Below are 18,706 nucleotides of genomic sequence, written 5' to 3' on the forward strand. Positions count from 1 at the left end.
GAAACGAAACTTCCTGGCAGATTAAAACTGTGTAGAGGACCGGGACTCGAACTCGGGTCCTTTGCCTTTCACGGGCAAGTGCTCTACCATCCGAGCTACCCAAGCACGACTCGCGATCTCTCCTCACAGCTTCAATTCTGCCAGTACCTCGTCTCCTACCTTCCAAACTTCACAGAAGCTCTTCTGCTAACCTTGCAGAACTAGTACTCCTGGAAGAAAGGATATTGCGGAGACATGGCTTAGCCACAGCCTAGGGGATGTTTCCAGAATGAGAGTTTCACTCTGCGGCGGAGTGTGTGCTGGTATGAAACTTCCTGGCAGATTAAAACTGCGTGCCCGACCGAGACTCGAACTCGGGACCTTTGCCTTTCGCGGGCAAGTGCTCTACCATCTGAGCTACCCAAGCACGACCCGTCCTCACAGCTTCAATTCTGCCAGTACCTCGTCTCCTACCTTCCAAACTTCACTGAAGCTCTTCTGCGAGGATGGGTCGTGAGTCGTGCTTGGGTAGCTCAGATGGTAGAGCACTTGCCCGCAAAAGACAAAGGTCCCGTGTTCGAGTCTCGGTCCGGTACACAGTTTTAATCCGCCAGGAAGTTTCATAGCAGCGCACACCATGCTGCAGAGTGAAACTCTCATTCTGGAAACATCCCCCAGACTGTGGCTAAGCCATGTCTCCGCAATATCCTTTCTTCCAGGAGTGTTAGTTCTGCAAGGTTCGCATAAAAGCTTCTGTGGTATGTGGAAGGTAGGAGACGAGGTAATGGCAGAATTGAAGCTGTGAGGAGGGGTCGTGAGTCGTGCTTGGGTAGCTCAGATGGTAGAGCACTTGCCCGCGACAGGCAAAGGTCCCGAGTTCGAGTCGGTCCGGCACACAGTTTTAATCTGCCAGGCAGTTTCATATCAGCGCGCACTCCGCTGCAGAGTGAAAATCTCATTCTGGAAACATATCCAGAAGGATCTAGGTTGCAGTAGTTACTCTGAGATGAAGAAGCTTGCACAGGGGAGAGTAGTACGGAGAGCTCCATCAAACCAGTCTCTGGATTGAAGACCACAACAACAACAACAAATTGTGAATAGGCCAATGTGAAAATAAGAATCGGGTTGTGGTGTACTTTGGTAAAGAATCAATAAAATAAAGTGAGAGATACGTTCATGAGCTCTCTGTGTTTTGTAATATTTAGCTAATAATAATTCTTATTTTGGTAAAAATGTGTCTGTGAATCGTCTGTAGAAATCCTTTAGTTGGTCACATTAAAATGTACGTCAGTTTCCTAATTTTTGAGAGGAGTAGGTATCAGGACTGTGCACTCGTTGTTTGAGAGCAGGACGACAGAATGCTAGTAAAAAAATGTTCAAATGTGTGTGAAATCTTATGGCCGAATGCTAACATCGTGTCGTTTTGTCTATATATTGTTTACGTACAAAGTCGAACCTTCGATTCTTTTCTTGGACTCCGAATTAATACTTTTAACCACATTTATTACGTGGAAATTACCACGGCCATAAAAGTTTTCGAACTGTTATGATGTGCAACAGCCGCCATGGTCTGATACATTCGGCGATAGCATTGCATTGGTAAGAAGCAAAAATACACAATGATGTATTTCATTCTGATAAAAACGGTTCAATTGGCTCTGAGCACTATGGGACTTAACATCTATGGTCATCAGTCCCATAGAACTTAGAACTGCTTAAACCTAACTAACCTAAGGACATCACACAACACCCAGTCATCATGAGGCAGAGAAAATCCCTGACCCCGCCGGGAATCGAACCCGGGAACCCGGGCGCGAGAAGCTTGAACGCTACCGTACGACCACGAGCTGCGGACTGTTCTGATAACTGCATCGTGCCATCGCACTTGTGACGTACTTTTCCCGGGGCAAACCATTCTGAAATGCACTGCATAAGCTCTTGTCATATCAAAATATTATTTTCCAAATTTTATTCTGCCAGTAAGGAAATGTTACGTTACAGTTCCTTAATAAAATCAAACTCATCATGGCCTCAATTAACTCGACGTTCAATAACTGAAGCAAGTATTTCACTACAGTCGAACATATTTCAATGTCCTGCAACTTAGCAGGCTTTTAAAATTTCCCTAAAAACCGCGCACACCGTTGTTTCACATCACATCTAATGACACCCGCTATCGTGACCAGCAGAAAGACCTCCTGCACAAGTAAGTGCACTTGTTGGAGGCACCTGAGTGATAGGAGAATTTATTAAAATGAATAAATTAGAAAAAACTTATTCGCCTGCAATGGACAGAATTTAAAAAAAACACACATCTAAAGCAGTTCACCCAGTGTCGACTTCACGAAAAAAAATTAAAAAATTGAATATCTAAGTGGATAAAACAGGCACTGTAACGGGAAGCTATTTTAATTCAATAATTAGGGCAGCGGTCACATGACCGACATTTTTTTTTAAGTTTAATTTAATGATTTGGCCCAATGGTCACATTACCAATATATTTTATAATTTTAATTTGACTAAGACAACAGGCAGCACTTAGTGCAACTACCGTGAAATTCAAATTTTCACAATTGGCAGCTGCCTGTGTCCATCGTGTTACATCCTGTCATCCTCCCGGCCCCCAAAACATTTTCATGGGCTAGCAGTTTCCTTCTTAGGGAAGTCACGACAATTAATATCACCATTCACATGTAACTACAGTTAAAATAAATTGCTGAATGTCATTTTTTACCAAACCTTCGTGTCTAATAGAGAATTAGACTGAAAATATCATGTGTAGAGATCTTATGAAAATATCATGTGTAGAAATCTTATAGACTTACTCGTAATAACCAACTTGAGCTGTTTCATCCTAGGAGGACAGAACTGTTGTCAGTATGTTCGATCCTGTACACACCAAATTTTCCAACCCGCAAAACATCAGTAAGCACATTGATGTATGTCTGACATATGCATGGTAATTGCCCAGCCTGCTCGAAAGGCAGATGACAAAAATTGTCCCTCTCTTGTTCCTCTGTTTCTTTTACCGCGTCAACTTGCGCCAGTACTTCACAAAAACGGTTACAGAAATTATAAGTTCGCTCCCTAGCGAAACGGAATGAAATTTCTTCTAATCTCCAATTAATAATAATAATAAGGCCAGTACGTTGGGTAAAGTCAGAACTAAGAATCACAGGAACGACTAATTGATGTGCTACCTTCAACTTAAACTTCCAAGTGAAACCTTTGATCCTCAGCTTAATGGTGAATTCCCCCAATACATCAGTTTACCATAGTTGTCCTCTGTGCCCAAAGGAGGAAAACAACACGTGGTACCAGTCTTTACTAATTAGTGATAAAGAGCTTCCCGTATTAAGTAGGGTAAAAAAACCAGTTCTTTCTTCACACTAAGACAGGAACGATAGGCGAAATCAGTATCGTATTACACACTATGGATGTACTTGCCCTAAGCTTGCCCCTATTCCTGGCCTCAAATCAATCAGAATTCTCACTGTTCTTTGTCTAGATGCCTGAACAATGTCTTTTAAAATTCTTCGGACTCCAGCATCTAAAAAAAGTATATGGCGCCCTATTATCTTTAAGGCAGCCCTTTCCGCCTCCCACAGGTGCCTTAGAATTCTGTATCCCACACTCTACCCTTCACTTCATAACCGCATAGTTGACAGTGTCCCTCTACCGTAACACTCCTTGTAAATCCGCGAATGACCGTGGTCTTGCTAGAAACAGCAACCTAGGCCTATCCTCAGAACTTATCCCTTCGAGAACTTTGCTAATGACTTCTGCTTCGTTATGCGGCAAACATAACGATTTTACTGTGCATCTGACATCCACACGTACCGTGCTAACGGCTCCCCATTTTGTAGCACCCGTCAGCAGCGCCTTTGCAATGATTAGTGGAATGCCCACGGTAGTATCGATTGCTTACACAGATACTCCTGAAATTCACTAAGACTACACTGCGCCACTTTAGCTGTATAAATATAATCCATTAACTGCCCTGTTCACTTTGGATTGGCAGCTTATAAAACTGTTGTCCTTCCAATCCACAATTTTCACCTTGTCCTTGTAATTTAATTATGAACCCCGGTAAGTGCTGAATCTGGTCTAAATTTTCTACTCTCTTGTAACAATCCAGCTAAAGTATTAGCTAACTTAGCAAACAAATCGCTGCACTCTACGTCTTCTGTGTCCTCTTGCTCTCTGTTAACAGCTCTCACATCGTTGTGGCTACCGTACTCAGTTTCCTCTCCAGTAGCTTCTACGCGTTTCACTTCTAAGTTCTCTCGTAGATTCATAAAAGACATTTCCTTAGTATACTGTTCCTGTAAGTGATCCACTCAACCGTTAGCGCCCTTTCATACAATTCTCATCACGCGACCTATTTGAATAACGCATTATTCGGGTCTTCAAACGTCTTACTTGTTCTTGGGAAGGCTCACCTACGCCAAAAAACATGACACAACCGATGCTATATTTCACCTAAAGCGGACTGAACAGAGTCTACGGCCTCACTCACCTCATTCGGATGCGTCAGCATTATGACAACAGGGCATTGCATTTGTACTTGGTCGGTTACGCACCCAATCATACAGCCTCTAGTTCAAATCTCGTACTGTAATTCTTTTCTCGGCTCCGCTAACTCCAAACCCCTCTCTGTCAACCATCATGACAAACAAATCTCGATCAGTATACAGGGCGTTTCTCTTAAGAGTTATCCGGCGCATTCTCTCTGGTGTTCCAGCAGATTAGATTAGATTAGATTAATACTTGTTCCATAGATCATGAATACGACACTTCGTAATGATGTGGAACGTGTCAGGTTAATAAAAGATGTCTGTACAAGATATTACATTACACAAAATATTGCATGACACTAATGTTTAAGGTTTTTTTCCCTTAATTTATATCTAAAAATTCAGCCAATGAGTAGAAGGAGTTGTCATCTAGAAATTCTTTTAATTTATTTTTAAATGTTAGTTGGCTATCTGTCAGGCTTTTGATGCTGTTTGGTAGGTGACCAAAGACTTTTGTGGCAGCATAATTTACCCCTTTCTGTGCCAAAGTCAGATTTAACCCTGCATAGTGAAGATCATCCTTTCTCCTGGTGTTATAGCTATGCACACTGCTATTACTTTTGAACTGGGTTGGATTATTAACAACAAATTTCATAAGTGAATATATATACTGTGAGGTTACTGCGAGGATCCCTAGATACTTAAATAGATGTCTGCAGGATGACCGTGGGTGGGATCCAGCAATTATTCTGATTACACGTTTTTGAGCAATGAATACTTTTCTGCCCGCATCTCGTGGTCGTGCGGTAGCGTTCTCGCTTCCCACGCCCGGGTTCCCGGGTTCGATTCCCGGCGGGGTCAGGGATTTTCTCTGTCTCGTGATGGCTGGGTGTTGTGTGCTGTCCTTAGGTTAGTTAGGTTTAAGTAGTTCTAAGTTCTAGGGGACTGATGACCATAGATGTTAAGTCCCATAGTGCTCAGAGCCATTTGAACCATTTTTTTGAATACTTTTCTACTCAACGATGAATTACTCCAGAATATGATGCCATACGAAAGCAGTGAATGAAAGTAGGCATAGTAAGCTAATTTACTGAGATTCTTATCATCAAAATTTGCAATAACCCTAATAGCATACGTAGCTGAACTCAGACGTTTCAGCAGACCATCAATGTGTTGCTTACAGTTTAATCTCTCATCAATGGACACACCTAAAAATTTTGAAAATTCTACCTTAGCTACAGACTTTTGTTCAAAGTCTATATTTATTACTGGAGTTGTGCCATTTACTGTGCGGAACTGTATATACCGTGTTTTATCAAAATTTAAAGAGGGTCCGTTTGCTGAGAACCACTTAATAATTTTGTGAAAAACATCATTTACAATTTCATCACTTAGTTCTTGGTTTTTGGTTGTTATTATTATACTTGTATCATCAGCAAAAAGAACTAACTCTGTATCTTCATCAATGTGGAATGGTAAGCCATTAAAGTATATCAAGAACAGTAAAGGACCTAAGACCGATCCCTGTGGGACCTCGTACTTGATAGCCCCCCAGTTTGAGGAATCAGCTGTTGTTTTAACATTACATGAACCACTTATTTCAGCTTTCTGCATTCTTCCAGTTAAGTATGAATTCAACCATTTGTGCACTGCCCCACCAAACCATAATGATTTAGCTTATCTAAAAGAATTCCATTGTTTACACAATCAAAGGCCTTTGAGAGATCACAAAAAATACCAATGGATGATGTCCGGTTATTCAGAGCATTTAATATTTGATCAGTGAAAGCGTATATAGCATTTTCTGTTGAAAGGATTTTCTGAAAACCAAACTAACATTTTGTTAGTACTTTATTTTTACAAATATGGGAGGCTACTGTTGAATACGTTACTTTCTCAAAAATGTTTGATAGAGCTGTCAGAAGAGAGATTGGGCGGTAGTTGTTGACATCCGACGTATCCCCCTTTTTATGCAATGGTTTTACAATGGCATATCTCAGTCTATCGGGGAAAACACCCTACTCCAAAGAGCTATTACATACGTGGCTGAGAATCCTACTTATCTGTGGGGAACAAGCTTTAAGTACCTTGCTGGAAATGCCGTCAATTCCGTAAGAGCTTTTACTTTTCAGTGAGTTTATTATTTTACTGATTTGAGAGGGAGAGGTTGGTGGAATTACAGTTGTTTCAAACTGCACAGGTATGGCCTCTTCCATTAGTAGCCTTGCCTCTTCTAGTGTAGATCTAGATCCTATTTTCTCCACAACATTTAAAAAATGATTATTGAAAATATTTTCAATTTCTGATTGTTTGTTAGTACACTTGTCATTCAATTTTATGGTACTAAAGTCTTCCTGTGCTCTTGGTTGCCCTGTTTCCCTTTCAATAATATTCCAAATTGCTTTAATTTTATTATCAGAGTTACTGATCTCAGACATGATACACATGCTTCTGGACTTTTTAATAACTTTTCTTGGTTTCCTCATTGTGTAGCTGGAGTCAGCACAAACACAATAGCGCCAATTATGTCTTTCATGCGACGTCCAGTGTCGGCAGAAAGCGATGGTTTGTTTCCCGTTACGAACAAAATTATTTTCAAAGCGGAATTTTACGTGTCCATTCGATACAGCGTTCCCAGTCCAGATTAGTCTAGTGCGATGTATTAACAGGGACAGTAAAACCCGAAGACCTGCAGCGACTGCACTGCCCTGGACCGTGCTCATTGATAGCACCAAGAATGCAGCCCTGCTGGGTCACTGCTGCATTGTTGTTTATTCTTCGTGTTTCGTCCCTGTTAACACATATCGATAAAACGAATATTGGGTTAGACTAATTCCAGAGCGCTCTATCGAACGGGCACTTAAAATTCTGATTTAAAAATAATTTTGTTTGTAATGAAAAACAAACGGACGCTTTCTTTTGACACTGGAGGACGCATTAAAGAAGTGACAGCAGTAATTATCTGGGCTAATTCCAGCTACACAGTGCAAAAATGAAATTGTAAATGTCTGCCGAAATACCAGACAAAATGCACCTTGCGACTCCTAGGAGACACGCACGTTCCAGTATTATCAGCAGACAGTAATCTACTAATTAACAATAACACACGTTGCTATCATTGTGCAACAGAGTGATAGAGTGGGCGAGCTGGTAGATTAAGTCGCTTATTCAGAACAACTTTTATTAAAACAACTATATTAGAACAGAACTCAACTGCCTCCAGTGGGTACAATTTAATAAAAAAACACATCTAAAGTTGTTGCGCCCAGTGGCCACTATGCCAAAAAAGAAAATTAAACAAATTGAATTTGTAAGCAGACACAACAGGCACCGTAGCAGGAACTCAATAATTAGACCTAGCAGCCACCTTACCAAACAATTTTAAGTTGCGTTTAATGAGTAGGCAGAATGGCCACTTTACCGAAATATTTTAAAATTAGAATTGGACTAAGACACCACAGGCACTATAACAAGAACAACAGTTCAAATTCAGTGATTAGGTGTAACGGCTATTTTACCAAAAAATTAAAAATTGGATTTAACGAATCAGGTGCAACAGCCACTGAAAAAAAGAGGTATCTTTGGAATACTGAAGCAACTTAAATCACTTAGTGAGTGCAAGTCTTCCGGTCCAGACTATATAGCAATTAGGTTCCTTTCAGAGTATGCTGATTTAATAGCTCCGTACTTAGCAATTATACACAACAGCTTAATCGATGAAGATCCGAACCCAAAGACTGGAAAGTTGTACAGGACACATCAGTATTCAAGGAAAGCAGTAGGAGTAATCCACTAACTTACAAGACCATATCACTAACGTCGATATTCAGCAGGATATTCGAACATGTACTGTGTTCGAATATTACGAATTACTTCGACATGGATGTCGACAACATCGTTCTTGTGAAACGAAACTAGCTCTTTACTCACACAAAATGTTGAGTTCTATTGGCAAGAGATTTCAAATTCATTCCGTATTTCTAGATTGCCAGAAGGATTTTGACACTGTAACTCACAAGCAACTTGTAATCAAATTACGTTCTTATGGAATATCGTCTCAGTTATGAGACTGAATTCGTGATTCCTTGTCAGAGAGGACACGGTTCATAGTAGCCGATGGAAAGTCATCGAGTAAAACAGAGGTGATTTTTGGCGTTCCCTAAGGTAGTATTATATGCCCCCTGCTGTTCCGTATCTATATAAACGATTTAGGAGACCAACTGAGCACTCTTCTTAGATTGTTTACAGATAATACTGTCGTTTATCGACTGGTAAAGTCAATAGAAGATCAAAACAGAGATGTCTGTTTGGTGCAGAAATTGGCAATCAACCCTAAATAATGAAAAGTGTGAGGTCATCCACTTGAGTGCTAAAAGGAATCCGTTACACTTCGGTTACACGTAAGTGAACCAAATCTAAAGGCCATAAACTCAACTAAATACTTAAAAACAACAGTTACGGACAACTTAAATTGGTAAGAACACATAGGAAATGTTGTGGGGAAGGCGGACCAAGGACTGCGTTGTATTAGAAGATGCAGCAGATCTACTAAAGAGACTGCCTACGCTACGCTTGTCCGTCCTCTGTTGGAGTATGGCTGCTCGGTGTGGGATCCTTACCAGATAGGATTAACGGAGTACATCGAGAAAGTTGAAAGAAGAGCAGCACGTTTAGTATTATCGCGAAATAGGGGAGACTGTTTTACTGACATGATACAGGATTTGGGGCGCAAGTCATTAAAACAAAAGCGTTTCTCGTTGCGGCGAGATCTTCTCACATTTCAATCGCGAACTTTCTCCTCGGAATGCGAAAATATTTTGTTGATGCTGACTTACACAGGGAGAAACGATCATCATAATAAAATAAGGGAAATCAGTGCTCTCACGGAAAGATATAGGTGTTCGTTTTTTTCGCGCGTTGTTCGAGAGTGGAATAATAGAGAATTATTGTGGAGGTGGTTCGATGAACCCTCTGCCAAGCACGTAAGTGTGACTTGCAGAGTAACCATCTAGATGTAGATGTAGATACATATTTCTGATAATTTGAATTTTCAAAGGCTGAGTTTTGATTTATACAATTACAAACAGGGAGGTTTCTATCAGGACCTGTTTGAAAGGAAAATGTAACCTTCTTCAGGTTCCTCCTGGGTTTCTGACGGTTGCGCCAAAACTGCTGTTGATGTGCCGTGCAAAAGGAAATGGTTCAAATGGCTCTGAGCACTATGGGACTCAACATCCTAGAACCTAGAACTACCTAAACCTAACTAACCTAAGGACATCACACACATCCATGCCCGAGGCAGGATTCGAACCTGCGACCGTAGTGGTCACGCGGTTTCAGACTGTAGCGCCTAGAACCGTTCGGCCACTCCGGCCGGCGTGCAAAAGGAGCCTGCCCCTATCAGCAAGGCTTGCAAATGTCAGTAGAGGTGAAGACATTGCTCTCTGCCAGCAGTGATCATGGCAGGTCACCTACGCAATGTTGAACAGTTCAGCTAGAAGCCAAGAAACGTTCTGCCTCCGAATTCCTCACCGCTCTGCAGTGAGCAGTCGTCGCACGCCCTCTCAGTACAAGGCGACGCTTCGTGCTGCCCAGCAAAATTCAAAGTTGCACATCTGGCAGCCGCAGTACGGTCCCATGTCCATCTAGACACAAAAACATACAGGCATTCATTTAGTAATCCTAGGGAAATGTGCAAGAATGCTAATACAAGTCCCACTAATACACCAGACGATTATGAACATGCTTTACATATCAGTCACATCTTGAGATTCCTTATGTGTCAGCACGCAGAAATGCCTTGGAAACGTTGGACTTCTCACGCATAACGTAAAACACAATTTATGTGAGGTAAAAATCTAAAAATCAAGTGCAATGCTAGCCTGAATATTACATCAATTTATGTTTTTATGAAAGATGATTGAAGTTTAATGTTTCGTCTACATCGATATCAAATAGCGATCAGACCAAGGCATACCTCCAGCGAAAAAGGATATTATTTAAAGAATAATGTTGCCAACCAGCAAAGCAGTTTGTGACCATTGTAGTCAGCTAGTTGAGAATGAATTGAATTGAACTGAATATGAATTCGAATTGAACGGAATTGGAAAATCAGTGTTAGTTGAAAAATGATACTGTCTCACATCAGAGGAGTGCGTGGTCGCTGTAGCAGATCTAGTTGAGAATGTCTGGTTATGAATCCACTTCTACTATTACAACTAGTTGGGAACCTATTGCAGTCTTATGGTATGAACCTACTCATATCACACATCATACTGAATTCCCTATGGAACCTTTTGTTGGAATCTGAGGAATGAACGTTCTACCACAACAAACACTAGAACTCTACCAACTGAGCCACATTAACCACACATCATTAAGAACTATTACAGCACATTTTCCCACAAAAGCACTCTTATAATTGACTGCAGTATAAGATTCAAACGTGCTGTAGTGGTCAGGGCAATACTCACACTGATGCCTTAGTCACCAAATTCGTCTGATCTTAATGATTCTACATCCTACAACGTAACAGTCACTGAGTTCAGCTGTGCCCATTACTGACGACATTCACTTGATCTTAATGCATCCGGAACGCTACTGAACGAGAGGTCTACGCCTGTAATTTACGGGAGTTGTGCGTAAACCTGCTATGCCAGATATCTCAGGAGGAAACCGCTGTAGAACTGATTCGTCTGCAAGCTCGATCTGCCGGAAATCTTAACAGCAGACCTCTGTACCATAGCCATCTGCAATTTTGGCCAGCAGAAGGCTTCCAACACAAGCATGTTGTTGAAGGAATCACACACGTATTAAAAAGAAACAATTTAGAAATACTGTGGAAATGTTTGATGGCTATGACTGTCATGTATGTATACTGAGCTGTGGAACATTCGGAGTCTAGGAAAACGAATTGTGTTCTGTCTTCCAGCCGGCTGGGTGTCTGTGGTAGAAGAGCCGAATAATGCTATGCTGCTCATATTGATGTCTTAGCCATTAAATTCGTCTGATCGGAATGGATCTGGGACATTTCTGGATCTCAGTACTGAATCCTCAGTTTACGATAAATGAGTAAACATGTAATGTCAGATACCTTAGCCAACCTGCAAGAATCCGTTGCAACATGTTTGATCCATTGATAATCCGAACCATCCACGTAAGTTGTAACAGCAGTAGGCTTTGACTCTGAGTTGGATAATTTCCGAACAGATGGATATATTTTCATTGACTGTGAATGTAAGTCCTACAAGTAGTCATTCTTACAATTACTCTTCACAGTGGTATCTAGAAATAACATGAAGCAAACTGGGCAGTAGTGGTAAATTATTGTAGAACCTTTATACTTCTGAATGCAAGCATTCTTATATGGAGTTACATTGTGAGTTCCCTGTCACGTAGCTCCGTCTATGTGGTGAGGAAAACGTCAGGTGGCTACACGGCGCTTAAAGGCGTGTGTCCTGCAGACCATTGCAACAGTGCACGGACGATTTTACTTTAAAAACACTGTAGAACTGATTCGTCTGCATGCTGGATCTGCCGGTAATCCCAAGCTTGCATGTATAGTTGAGTGTAAGTCATAACAGCACACCCTCGCTATAATGAACGTTCGAAGTCTTTGTCGGCAAAGGACTTATCCCACAAACGTTCTTGTTGAATGAAATTACACTTCACAATGGTATCTAGAAATAAATGTGCATTTTGTAGCATGAAGCTAACTTGAGATGAATGATAAGTAATTGTAGCCAGAACAGAACCTTTATACTGGAGAAGGTGAGCAGTCTCATACGGAGTTACAATGCGTGTTCCCTGTCAAGTAGCCTCCTCTACGTTGTGCAGTAAATTTCAGATGGTTATAGCACAGTGCTTAAAGGCGTGTGTCCTGCAACGCAATGTAGTAATGCTCTGTTGTTCTTGGTTAACACATGGACCTAAGAACTGCTGGACGGCGTTAAATTACCATCATCTCACTCGCATTGTGCATTCTGCAATCTCGTCGTGTATTTATACGTCAGATCCAACACAAAACTTTTCATCTCAATTTATTTCAGTGAATAATGGTTTACTGGTTTAAAATTTATACGTTCTAGTATCTTTCAGCCTTTCAGAGGATTGTCCAATTGATGTTACACAGAAATCATACTCGAGGCTTCCAGAGATTTGAGAAGTACATCAACAGCTAAATATGTAAATATCATCTACTTGAGAGATGAAGTACCACTAAGCGAATGCAGTTGCGTAGAACATATCAAACCGTTACCATTATACTCATCGTTCTTTGACTTCGTAAAGTATAGTTCTTACTGGAAAGTACCGTGCGTTACATAGTGGATTCTATGTCTTGTGTCAAATTCGAGACATAGAAATGTAATCGGTAACGTTAGCGTATTGTGTAGCGTATAATCGCGCAGTAATGTACATTACGAAAAAAACGCAACACCAAAGAATAATTAACGTATAGTAATGAAATTTCGGAAATACCTTTGTGTACGTAACATATTTAAGTGATTAACACTGCAAGATCGCAGGCTAATGCAGGCGTGAGATAAGCATTTGCAAATTAATAACCGGTGCAACCGTCTGAATCTTGAATGCAAGTATGCAAACGTGCATACCTTGTGTTGCACAGGTCCCAGATGTCAGTTTGTGGGATGGAGTTCCATGCCCGTTGCCCTCGGTCGGACAATACAGAGACAGTTAATGCTGTATGCAGTTGATGCTGTAGCTGTCATAGGACGGTATCTCATATGTGCTGGGATTGGAGACCGATCTGGTGGTAGAGCAGAGCAAAGGAACATGTCGACAGTCTGCGGTACAGTAGCTGTATGTGGGCGACTGTTGTGCTATTGGAAAACACCCCGTGGAATGCTGTTCATAAACGACAGGACAACAGGTCGACTCATCAGACAGACGTGCAAATCTGCAGTCAGGGTGCATGGGATAAAACGAGATTGCTCCTGTTGTCAAGATTAAATCGCGCCCCAGACCATAACTCCAGGTGTAGGTCCAGTTTGTCTAACACACAGAGAGGTTGGTTGCATGCCCTCAACTGGCCTCCTAACCAACACTGGGCCATTGCTGGCACAGAAACAGGACCAGTTTTCATCAGAAAATACAACATACCTCCATCCTGTCCTACAGTGAGCTCTCTCTTGACACCACTGCAGTCACAAATGGCGGTGGTTTGGGATCAGTGTATTGCACAATGCATGGTACAGGGCGCCTGGCTCCGAGCTGTCGTTGAAGTAGCGGTTTGTAACAGTTCGTTGTGTCATTTTCGTCGAATTTCTACTCAAATTGCTGCTGCAGATGCAGTACGACGCGCCAGAGCCGTACACTGAATACGATGGATTGTCTTCCCTCTCGGTAGTGCTCGTAACCGTCGGGAGCCCGGTCTTCTTGGACCGTACATTATCGTGACCACCGCTGCCTGCAATCAGTAGCTACATTCCCGTGAAGTCTTTCTTCAATATTGCAGAAGGAACATTCAGCTTTTCGTAACCCTGTTACACAACCTCGATCAAACTCAGAGAGGTGTTGATGATAGCGTATTTGTCGTCATAAAGACATTTTTGACTAACGTCAACTCGCCACGATATTGCAGTTACTCTGTTATTCTGAATTACGGCGCATCGTAATTCAGAATAACACAGGCACTGCAATATCTTATTTATCCGTCGACACCGGGAAAGCGACTTTCAAGTAAAATGTTTTACCTGTACGGGAATATACGTAATGGATGTATGAGTACAGGCTGCAGACGCATGGTTGACGACATGGAAGTTTGGGTCTGGCCGTGAGTCGGACACGAAGAGCCAAACGGTAAGGAGACCCCTCGCGATAAACGAGAGATCCGAAATCGAGTAGCGGTCCGGCACAAACTTTCATTGTCGTCATTTCTTTCTACAGCTGACGGTTGTCCATATTCGCAGTTGCGAATATATTAACGTATTCAATTCACCACGTCCAATCTCGAACGTAATTAACGCTCTCGACCGCTGTAGTGTGTATTTAAAGCAAACCTGACTTGCATCCTCATAGTGATTCTATTAGCGTCAGCCTTATGCGATTAGCGTGAAATCTGAATAAACATCATTTTTGAGATGTAGAAACACGTCAATCAACTGTCGTTTATGTCACACAAGTCCTTCTTGACGTTCTGATTTTTTTCTTTTTCGTCACTGTAATGCAGACAATCTATTAAGCAGTCGTCCCATTTTGAATATCTGTAACTAAATCTCGGATGTTTTGAGATTTCAATACAAACGATAAAGTGGTGTTACTGATGGTCTTAAAAATGCTTTAATGAGGGTTCGAACAACAGTATACTTTCAAAGATTAAGTGTTCTGTGTCAAGTACCTGCATCTATGTTGAGAGCAAAATGTCTCTTATCTATAGAGCGCTAATATATGTATGTCTCCACTGGGTCTGCGTATTAGTGTCCGGTAGATTTTACTTTAAAATATGAATCCATGTACTATAGGGTTCTCTTAAATCATCGCCGCAACAGTATGTTCAGTATAATTTCGCATTTAGGTTTTCTAAAAAGAACGTCCATATTCCACTCATAAATGGAGTGAGGGGCGAAGGTGTGCTTCTGTGTGGCTTGTATGCCTGTACACGCCGTAAAAAGACATCGTATCGGTACCGTATTGGGTGAGTACGGGCGGAGACGGGAGCACGTTGAAGTGGCTGCAGTCACGATGTTAGCTGAGAAAGTCCGCTGCACAGCACAATACGACACATTACAGTTCTTAACTGCAAGATAATGTTGCCAGCTGCGATGGGAGTTCAGTACCTGTAGAGTACAACAAATGACAAGCAACTGTCCACATTCCTAACTGATGGTGCGGTGCTGATTGGTCCATCGCCACAGATAAGAAGCAACCTCTCTGTAACAGTGCACTGTGTGCTATGCAGTGGTTGAATGCCAGGGACTGTTGGCAGTTTTGCAGCAGCCGTGGAATACGGTAATGCGGTGTACCCACATGTGAGGCACTGACAATAGGCAGTTGGACTTGGGGCTAGCAGCGTTCCAGCATGGTGTGGAGTGGTTGTTGACTGGCACACACGGTCTCATTAGCAGCAACAGCAAGTTGTCGACATAGGCTTATTGCATATCTACGCAGGCACCTAGCAGCTGGCACTGGCTAGCCGGCTGTGAGGGTGAGGCGTTTACGGGACATTTCACACCAGGCCGACAGATGACATGAGAAGGGGAGAGAGAAGAGTGTCACCTCAAACGTGCGGGTTGCCTACCCTTAAGGGGCAGTGACGTCTGCTGATGGCGCGAGTACCGTTATCCAAGATGGCGGATGTGACGTCACCTGATGACGCAATTGACATCATTCAAGATGGCGGCCGTCACGTTAGCTGATGACGCGAGTACCATTATCCAAGATGGCTGCCTTTGGCGCAAGTTTGAATTTTGGATGGAAGATAGGTCAATTGGGCTACCTCTGCTAACCTAAGAAAATGGCAGGAAAGAAAGGTCATTTGGGTTACCTCTTTAACCTAAGAAAATGGTGGGAAAGAAAGAGCAGTTGGGCTACCTCCACTAATCTAACTCACCTGACCGCCACCTCTTCTAGGAACTGGAAGAGAAAAGGACTCAGCCAATGCTAGACATAAGATTTAATTTAAACAATTTGAGGCAGTACAGCCATACAACGTGTCCACCATGAGGTCTGGAATGCAACTGACCTAGTACACAGTACCGCCACCAGAGGGCACTGTCATCCCTCCTGTGATGTAATCCAGGATGGCAGTTTGGGGTAGGAGAAAATGACACGAAAATGACTCAGCCTGCACTGGGCTGCTGGAGAGAGGAAGGCTTGTACTTTATTTATTTTGGAATAATTTATTTAGGGACCGATTTGAGATATCATATTTATTACACTGAAACAAAACACTCGCCCTGTTGTGCTTGGGATCACAATACACAGTCTGCAGACCTGCAAACTACTCGTAAATAGTGCAGTACACTGATGTAAAGACACGCAAACAACTCGTAAATTACCAAAATAATGCAGCACACAGCATACAGACTTGTAAACCATTCGTAAATCACCGAAATAATCTAGTACACTGACGTGCAGACATGAAAAAATACTTGTAAATTATCAAAATAACGCATGCAAAACGCCCTGAAAACACGCTCACTACTTGTAAACTGTCCAAATAATGCATAGGGCAATCTACATACCAGCTCACAAAATAACGCAACAGACACACAAACAATGTGCGCATACTCTGCCTGCCGCACCCTGTCCACTGGACCGCACAGGATCCTACTGCACATGCTCCCAGAAGTCGGGATGCACCGACAGCCCCCACAAAGTGATGGCGAGAGCGTCAGCTGCCAAGCCACACAGAGGCGCCTGTTCAGGTCCTGCAAGAATGTGTCGGCAGCATCCCTTTCATACTTGTCATCTGAGAAATTCCTCTCCAAATATGTGCTCACCTAGGTACCATTGTTGATGCAACCAGACCGGACTGAAGACCTATTTGCAGAGCGAGTCACCATCACAGATTCTGCAGAAATCTGTTCCATTGCTTCCCAGAATAGCAAAGGCTGCTTTCTCTTCCTCGTGATCCTAATGGTACATTCGAGCTGCATCTAGCTGTGCACGCACGCATACCTGCCCCGCGTGGCTAATGCATCACCGCAATATGTGCATGCGTAGCTACATACCCTTGCAAGCGCATCTAACAAGGTTCGCAATGTTATACTGATGTCACATGGCTATGTAAAATAAGAACCAAGTCGACTTCTTGGAAATTGTGTAGTGTCCTAGAAATAGCTAACGATTGCTTTTGTAGGAGCTTTCGTGATGTCTCAGCTTGTCTGCATGGAAATTCTTGCCCTAACAGAACTTGTTTACGAAAATAGTGCAGAATTTCATCTTTTTCACTGTACACCATTTCTAAATACTAAAACTCTCCGTTTTATCATCTCAAGACTCTCTAAATCATTTGCTACAGTGTTTATGAAGCTAAGCTAAATGTAAGAAACACTTGTCTTAATACCAGCAACATATAATTTCCCATATATAAATTCACTGCCGAAAATCACTAAGCTCAGAGACTTTGAGCGAGATGCAATAAAAATACCTCCCTTCCTTGATCCAGAATATATCTAATCCACAGCTAAGCTCGTAATACACATAATGACTCCAGATGCAGAGGCTGAATTCAGTATCTTCCAGCGTGTATTCCAAACAGCATCTTCACTCATAGTATGAATTCTTTCATTGTAAATTCATAAATTATCAGAGACTCCTGTCTCCTCGAGGTACTGGAAGCATCTGGCTAGTTCAGCTATCAGTCACTAGGACTGCTAGTGAGCCCACCCCCACTAACAACCCCACCCCTCCAAGATGCTCAACACCCAATGATTCACGCTATCACATGATGCTGCGTCCGTTTGTTCATGTGTGTGTGTGTGTGTGTGTGTGTGTGTGTGTGTGTGTCTGTATCCTTAGACCATGAAGAGGAGTGGAAATGGTCTTGCCGATGCTTCTGATTATGTCAAACGTGTCTGCTCATCGGAAACCCAGTGTAAGATAAGATTATCTTCTTTTGTGTGTGATCAGTCTTCAGCACGAGGAACTGAAAGTTGTTTTAGTTCTTGTGCGTTCGTGTGACGGGAATTTTATTTCTCTCTCTCTCTCTCTCTCTCTCTCCCTCTCTCCTACACTATACTCGCTCATTTTGTTTCAGCATTCGGGCTAGAGATATTGAGAAAAATAAATCCAAAGTTTGTGGAGGAGATGAGAGAGATATGGCAGTCTTCCTCACTTTAAAACCGTGAGCCAGAATTTCTTTATCTAGTGATATTCTAGTTCTGTTTGTGCACCCTTCTTTAGAGTATATGTACAGACATCTTATGTAGATGGTATTACCTTGCATAGTTATGCTTTAGAGAATGTTTGTTTAATGAAGTTCCTTTGCTGAATTCATGCGCTTTATGTTACAGAGTCTGTTGATGAGGATACGTCTGTAGATCTACATCCATCCTCCCAGTGCCTGAGTGGGTACATGAGATGGCCGAGGAGCGGGGTACACAACACTAAACTGGATGCAAGACATCCCCCTGGACCCAGGAATTTGGGAGGAGATGCAGTCCTGGCGATAGTGCGAATTAGGTAATTACCATTATTATTATTGCTATTATATAAACCAGTGTTCTCTTCCTCATATCATGTGGTTG

This window comes from Schistocerca cancellata, chromosome 5 (assembly GCF_023864275.1).
Source record: "Schistocerca cancellata isolate TAMUIC-IGC-003103 chromosome 5, iqSchCanc2.1, whole genome shotgun sequence".
In the NCBI taxonomy this organism is placed as follows: domain Eukaryota; kingdom Metazoa; phylum Arthropoda; class Insecta; order Orthoptera; family Acrididae; genus Schistocerca; species Schistocerca cancellata.